This window comes from Molossus molossus, unplaced genomic scaffold (assembly GCF_014108415.1).
Source record: "Molossus molossus isolate mMolMol1 unplaced genomic scaffold, mMolMol1.p scaffold_m16_p_8, whole genome shotgun sequence".
Taxonomy (NCBI): Eukaryota; Metazoa; Chordata; class Mammalia; order Chiroptera; family Molossidae; genus Molossus; species Molossus molossus.
The window spans coordinates 77,987,051-77,995,111 of record NW_023425402.1 but is presented as its reverse complement, the minus strand read 5'-3'; the positions used below and the strand labels follow the sequence as shown (position 1 = coordinate 77,995,111).

Here is an 8,061-nt window from a genome sequence, read left to right as displayed (position 1 = left end):
CTTTATTCAGGATTTTAAACACAATTTCCATATTTAATATGTATGAAGCTCTAAGAGATGGCGGTAACATTTAATTGGATTATTTCTAGCTCTGAAACTATCAAAATTAGACTTCTTGACTTTCTGTTTCTGATTGGATGATCTGTGGTGGTGCAATGCAGACACACTTAGACAGAGTGTGAATATGTTTCTGACTTCGACACTAACATATCTCTAGGAGTCATGAAAAGGAGTTCTTTATAAATTATACTTCCAGCACTGAAAGAAAATGTTGTCTTTGATCTGGTAGGTAAAAAAAGGGTCACCTAAGGGAATGAATTAATTCCGATATTTAATAAGATGCAGTCATTAGTAGGCAACTTAAGCATTCACACTAGAACTACTCATTGAATTTCTTCAGCATAGTAATAATCTCATAATCATGCTGGGTAATGAACATCTTTGAATGCCTAGCATCTATACTTAAAAGACAAATGACAAAGAGAAAAACATTTCAGATATAAGGTAAACAACACTATTAATTGAAGTAAAAAAAAAAAAAAAGTATTTCCAACATTAACTGTACTTCAGCTGTTTCAAACCTAAAAGAACTGAGTATTCTATTTTAACAACTCTTATACTTCTACATAGTTTTGTTATTTGAAATGAGTACACTTACCAGGAAAAGGTCCAGGAATGTCCAGGTGTTACATGGCTATGGCTGGGCATTTGAAGTTCCATCTGCCCCTCAGAACAAGGCTATCAGGTCCCTGAAACAGAAATCTTTCGCGAAGTCTGCAGGCAACACATATTGTTGAATGTGGTGTCCCGACTTACTGCAACCTCTGGGTGCAAAAATGGTTTGAGCACCCACACTGATACAACCACTCAGAAAGGGCTGTGGAAGTTATGTCCCCAACACACTGCCAGATACATGTCACCAGGCTCCAAATGCCTGCTGACAAGAGACAGATTTCAAAAACAGTTGAATCAAAATAAATATTGCTAATGGTTTTGTGTATTACTTCTAATGAAACTGAACATATGAAAAGGCAACAAAAAATAATAATTCTTTTAGCTTACCGGTATCTTTTCTCAGAAAATATGTTATAATTTCATTTATTACTCTTTCACTTTAGGCCCTAGACAATTGTTTCCTTCAGGAAATTTAAGCTATCTTCTTCATTAGTTTGTAAACAATATTAGCAGCCTACAGTTTTATGCATTTGCTATGAACCAGGCACTGTGCACCGTGCTTTGCAAACATTATCTAGCTTTGAAGGAGGTATTGTTATCTTACAAATGAGGTAAATAAGGGTTGGTAAGATTAAATCACTTGCTCAAACTCACAAAGCTATCTGGAGGCAGAATTGGCTCGACAGTAATCTCTCATTCCAATCTTAGTTTTTCTTTCCTACTAAATTTTTGTAAAGAAAGTATTTTAAATTTCTTCTCTAGAAAAAGAAGGGGAAAAGAAGAAAGCTGAGAAGAAAGTGACTTCTGAAACAAAAAAGAAAGGTAAGGAATTTAAAAACTGTTTAACACATAAATTGATTAATATCCATTTATAACGCTACTGATAAAGCTATTGTTTTCTAGGGGAAAAAATGTCCCTAATAATTTTATTGTTGTTATTATTAACACTCTTGAGACTTATAAATATTCCAAATAAAGTTGAAATTAATGAACTTTTTAAAAGAAAATTCAAGTCTAAACCTTTTTTAAAAACTCTGAGTATTTTTTTCCTTAAGAGTAGCTGTTCAATTACAATTCAGTACCTCACTTGACAATACATTTGAATATAATGACTACTATTTAATCCATTCTGTTTAATGAAAAATATCTTTCAAAAGAGCAGATTATTTCATGTATAGAGAAGAAACTAGTTGATAGGTTTGCTATGTTTTGTTCTTTTAGGATGGTTGTTTCATACAGTGTACCTGAAGTCCCAAGTGAGCCTCAGATATTTTTGATTTCCTGACATGTTTCCAGTGGACTGATAGCCCAGGGAACACTCAGTATAATTCTTTTAACATCCTTTGGAAAAACTATTGAGTTATATCATATTTATAATTAATAATGCCATTTAACATTTCTACTGCCCATGAAAGACTTGTTGACCTTAGCAATAATTTGCTTCCTTTTTGAAGAGAAAGCACATGAAAGCCACTATTCTGTTATGAGGTGCCAGTTCATTCATATTTTACATGATTTATGGCTCTGACTTAGAATTACTCTCTAAGAGATTACTTGGATGTGCCCTAACGGTAGACACGTGTGCCCTGATACGTAAGAATTAAACAGGTAAAGGTTTGTAATTTTCTCATTTTACTACCAGAAAAAGAAAAAGATGTCAAAAAGAAAACAGAGAAAGAAAGTGCCACTGATGTCAAAAGAAAAGGTATTGCATTTTCTTTGTTTCCTTGGTCATTTTATGTTCAGGATGTTTGCTTCAGAATGTTTGAAATAATCTTCGGGCAAAGTAAGCAAATTGGACCTAGGTACCTAAATCTGCCCATGTACAGATGTCAAAGAAAAAAATGCACTGGATAAAGTTAAACAGTCAAGGAAGACTTTATTCTAGGCCATAGCAAGAGACCAGCACTTATGCTGAACTCAAGTCCACTGAAACGAAGAACAGGAATATCTTTGAGAGCTGAAATGGAATGGGGGGTTTATAGGCCACCTGTGATTGCTAATTGTCCTTGCTCAAAGTAAAAGTAAAATTTCTCATCTTCATGACAGGAATGTGGTGTTACAACTTGGAACAAGGCATCCAAAGGAGTTAGGTACCCCCCCACACACACACACACACAAACTAGTAAATTGAGGTACTATCTTTCTTGATGATTATATTTCAAAGGAATGACTCCCAGGTCTCTGAGAAAAATATTCCTGGGTTGTAAAACTGTACAAACATTTTTTAAAAAGATTTATATCTGAAAGGAGCAGAGAAAGAATTTAAAATAATACGTTTTCTACATTAAATTCTCTAGGAAAAAGGAGGTCAGCAGTCTAAGGTCAAGACCAAGCCTGTCTTAAGTTTAGAGGAGCTGAGGAGAAGTTTAGGCCACATTGGTGAAGACATATGAAATTGAGAAGAGCTACATAGAATAATAACACCACTTAAAAAAATAAGAAGCTGAGAGAGAATGCATCCCATTAAGAAATAGAGTTGTTCAACAGCTTCAATTTTTGCCTTAAATTTAGTTCTTCTTAGTCTTGTTCAAACATGAATATTTTCTATTCAGGTTCAGCCTAAGTCTAGGTAGTAAAAAATATAGTCATCTCAAGTATTATGGTTTGGTGATAAGTGTTCTTACCCCAAATATTTCCTCCACTAGTGTCAGTGATGCTTGAAATTCCACTATGAGAGCTCTTCCATTCCTTTGAGTTATAAAGGAATTGTCCTCTATTAAAAAGCAAATTTCTTAGGGCCCATGTGTATGGGGTAACAGACTAATTCCACTCAACTTTTAACACTTAAAGTGAATGAGACTTCCAGATCATCCCTGTACAGTAATAAGCTGAAAACAATGTTCTAGAAAATGATGGAGAGGTTGAAGGGAAAATTTCAAGCTAGGGCATTGTCTGGGGACAGCAGGCCAGGCTGGATGGCATTAGTGAAAACCCTTCACTTCTTAGGATATAATATCATAAGTGGAGGGGAAAAGCTGAAGGTAAAGACCCTGAAGGAGATAATAAGATGCCAAACTAGACATTGATTACTCTGTTAGTAGCAAATAGGAATTCCAGAAAATCCCTGACATCATGCAATAAGTGGGGTAAAAAAAAAAGTAAAACATTGAATAGCATGTTTGCATGGCTCATGAAATATCCAATGAGAGATAGACAGGTGTTTTGTGGGTCTGGGAGTTGATTGCTAGTTACTTTGCATTTAAATTTTTATTAATAAATATATTATTGTAGAATCTATTGCATTATTAAACATTTATTCATTTTGTTTTATTAAACTTTATTTATTTCCCTAATGAAAAGGAAAACACAGTTCCGATTATGTGATAATATTATCAATGGGGAGCTCTCTTTGTTCCCACCAGTTTCTTGTGGTGTTACAAGAAAAGGAATTTTCTGAGACTTGAACACAAGAATGAGATATTGTAGAAAGCTTTATTTCTGTGGAATTACAACTCTGAATTTCCAAGGTCCCATTTCCCTTCATCCTGCCAGCTATGCTTTCAATGGGGCTAGAACTAAAGCCATTGCACAGTTTCCGTTCCATGTTGGAGCAGTGTCCAGTCCAGCATTAAACTAGCTTAGTTTGTGTTCCCAGTAGTAGTTCATCAGTCCATTGCATATGGGGTTTGCAGGGCCACATGGCTATGGAGGGAACACGGGCAACGGCAAGGGAGCCACAAGAGCGCCAAGAGTGCCAAGAGCCAAGAGAGTGAGCTCCTTTGTCTTGAGATTATGTATCCCCAAACTTTTGAAAGCTGGTAGTGTCCCTCCCCCTCTGGCCAATGTTCTCTGTTCCAGGTTTGGCTGACAAGCACCTTTTCTACATCACCCCTACTGACTGTGCATGTACTCATCGCCCCCTTTGTCCTGTCTCTTCCCCCAGTGATTTGCAGGAAATGGACTGTTGGTCCCTGGGGAGTGAAAAATTGCAGCTTTCTGGTGAAGCTGCCCACATGGCTATGCTTATAATGTCTATTCCTTTCCTATTATTAATAACTAGCTAATTACAACAGCATTAATGCTACTGAGAAACTGGTCATTGTTTGGGTCATTGTGTCTTGACAGTTACACGATTGAGTGCTAAAATGATACACACACACCCAAAAAAACAAGATTCTTCTTCTTAGACCATCAGTTTTACTAAAATATTTTCCCAAGAAAGTTTTGAATTGTAATCTTCAAAGTATTTGTCATATGTATGCACAATCAGAAAAGACTTTTGGCAATGGTGTATGCGTAGTAATTGTTTTGGTTTTCGTTTTTGAGGGGAAAGGCAAAACGTGCTCATGTGCTGTGAGTGATGGGAAAATCTGATACTTCTGTGCTCCCAGGACACCTGTGTTATTAGCCCAGTAGTCATGTAAAAGTGGGATTGTGCACCACTGGCAAGAGAACTAATTATACCAATATCTCTTCCTACAAGGCCAGTGCTCACCCATTGAAGAGAGACCGAACTGGGTGATTGCTCAGCTAATGTTGAAAACCAAGTTTGTCCTTCTTATAACCCGTTTTCTGTTTGTTTGTCATTTTTACTTTTGAATACACAAAATATTGTTGGCTCTTACAAATAAGTTTAACTTTCTAACGGAAATATGCGTAAATTATTTGTTTATAAGCTCTTAACCCTCAAATATTCAAAAGTGTGTGTGTGTCTCTGGGTGTGAGATAGACATTTAATTAGTGCTAGTATTTAACTTGCCTCTATTTTTAGAGTTTAATAATTCTCACAATATATTTTTAGTGAGAGCAATACGGTTTATAAGAAGTCAGTTTAAAACTTGTTATGAAAGTAGTAAAAATTTCTGGAAATAATTAGAGAAATTGATAATGACCTAAAATCTTATAAAGCTGGGGGCACATATGTCATTTCTTTCTAAAATACTCAGAGAAATATGGCAGAGCATATGATATTACTACTCTAGCCCCAAACAGTAGCAAATTTACAAGGTATTTGATATGCTGGATGCTTATTTAATGTATCCATTTTATCATGATATTTTATTATAATTATATTAATTTTTTATTATGTTGATATAACATACATTTATTTGTTATTTTATATTATTTTATTTTGTTACACTTATTTTTATTATTATGAAGATGTAAAGAAACTTAGGCTTAAATTCTATTATGAATTTAATGAGCCTCTATTGCATGAAACTGGTAAATCATACTTTACTAATAATGACCTTTGTTAGGGAAGAGTGGATTAGGCTCTACATGATAGAAAATCACCAGCCCATCAATTAATAATGGTTGAAACTGAGTAATTGTAATAATCTCTTGGAGAAAAAACAAAACAAAAACCGAACAAATAAATACCTGCCACTTAAAAAAATACGAAAAGAGAACAAAACATGGTTACATTGTTATGAGGTATGTTTCTGCCTGAAAAATACCATGAAAAAAAGCAATCAAGACAGAAAATCAAAACTTTAAAAATATACTTCCTTCTTTATGTAGCAGACTCCAGCACTAGGAGTACAAACCACTCTACTTAGTACAGGCATAAGGGCTTCTGTATAGAGAACCGGATGCACACATTCTTGAAAGGACTGGAAGAATTAAAACTAGGGGCTGCTGCTGTATTATTGAGCACCATGGCACATCACTGGTCAGGAAGCTGCTTCATTCATCAGTACTGTCTCCACAGCCTCCTTTTAACACCCACAGACTAGACACTGGAAATGCTGAGGCTAGCCTCAGTAACTTTCATCAAAGTGACTTGTTTGCCAAAGCATTACTGCTTTTCAATCTCCTGCGGGTGCATCTATTTGGTGGATTTAAATATGCTGCAAGTGAGTCAGGAAGATGCAGGTTTTTGGCATCCCAATTTTCTCTGCTAGAAAGGTAGAATGGAAGTTGAAAGAGACTATCCAAGGTATCCTCAATAAAGATACCTTCAGAAATATTTTAGAACATAAACTTCATACAATAAGAGTTGGTTTTGAAGGCCTGAATTGTACAATGATTAAACCTATCTATGAGCTTTTCCCCCACCCCAAAGCTGAAAAAGATGGTTCAATAATGCAACAAGATACAATTTGGAATCTACAGTGCTTGTAAGTCACACTTCAGTGTAGTTTGTGTTGTTCCTTACCTAAGCACTGGTATTCTTCCTCTCTTCATTCCACAAGGTGATATCCCTGAAGAAATAATTTTCGTAGTGCTTCATGAGATTATAATGGTAAAAATGAACATGTTGCATTTTCTTATGATAAAAAATTATTACCTGGGAGAGACTTATAGACCATCATAGAAATAAAGCCAAAACTAAGATGATTCATTTTTCTTAGACTGGCCTATTTGGAGGAGTAAGTTACTAAAAAAATTTTGGACTTTAATTTATTACCAACCTATGTGTTTGCAAGCCTGTTAATTATAAAGATAATTTTGACATAGTAACAGATAGGTAATGATGTAAAGTGATATTTCATTATCACACTTAACAACATGATTTTTTAAAAAGAATTATTTGAATAGAAGCATAAATTTCAAAAAGGACCCTTAAAAAACCGACTTTTCTGAAATAAACTGCGATAAAAGGGCAAGTTTACTTATTCATTTATGCTTGTAGAAAAGATTCACTAAATACCTGCTATACACCAAGCATTGTTCTAGGTGCTGCATACTCAGAGGTGGATAAGTGGACAAAAGCCTTTCCTTAATGGAGCTTACAGTTTGATAAGGGAGGCACAGGGTCATTAAGGAGACACAATGTCCCTAAGCACAACTTAGGGTAAAGGCCAGAGAGGAAACAAATTTGGGGCAACCATAGAAAACAATGCGTAAGTGCAGGGAGCTATTTAGGTAGATAGGCTTTTGGAGTAGGCCTCTCTGGGAAACAGTTAAGTCAGAATGTGATGTACTGGAAGGATCCAGCCATAGATGTGTGCCTCCTTGTATGATGTGTGAATATGATGTATGGGTTTGTGATGTGTATATGTGCAATTTGTATAAAAGAAAGTACACAGGCTCAGAATATACAATATGCAGGGCCATTTGCAAGTGTTTAGATTTTGTTAAAGTATAATGTGAGTCCAGCCAGTGTGGCTGAGTGGTTGAACATTGACCCATGCACCAAGAGGCCACTGGTTTGATTCCCAGGTCAGGGCACATGCCCAAGTAGGTTAAATCCCCAGTGCGGGGCATGCAGGAGGTGACCAATCAATGTTCTCTTTCATCAGTGTTTCTCTCTCTCCCTCTCCCTTCCTCTCTCTCTAAAAAGCAATCAAGAAAAAAAAAGTATAATGGGAAATTCTTGAAGGGTGTTAGAAATGGAGAAAAATATTCAGATTTATGTTCAATGTAAGTATATTCTCATTTAAATAATAAGTTAGGAGAAAAGAGAAGAGGTAAGCCAATTAAAAGAAGATGGGGAAG

At 35.6% G+C, this 8,061-nt stretch overlaps 1 long non-coding RNA gene across 2 annotated transcripts in view; it reads left to right on the top strand.

Moving 5' to 3' along the window:
* Positions 1-2,331: 2,331 nt before the first annotated feature.
* The window catches only part of LOC118621543, a 46,681-nt gene continuing 40,951 nt past the window's right edge, over positions 2,332-8,061 (top strand). For both annotated transcript variants that reach the window (XR_004957722.1, XR_004957721.1), the window contains exon 1: positions 2,332-2,380. This is a non-coding gene — a long non-coding RNA (uncharacterized LOC118621543). The remainder of the gene's footprint in view (positions 2,381-8,061) is intronic.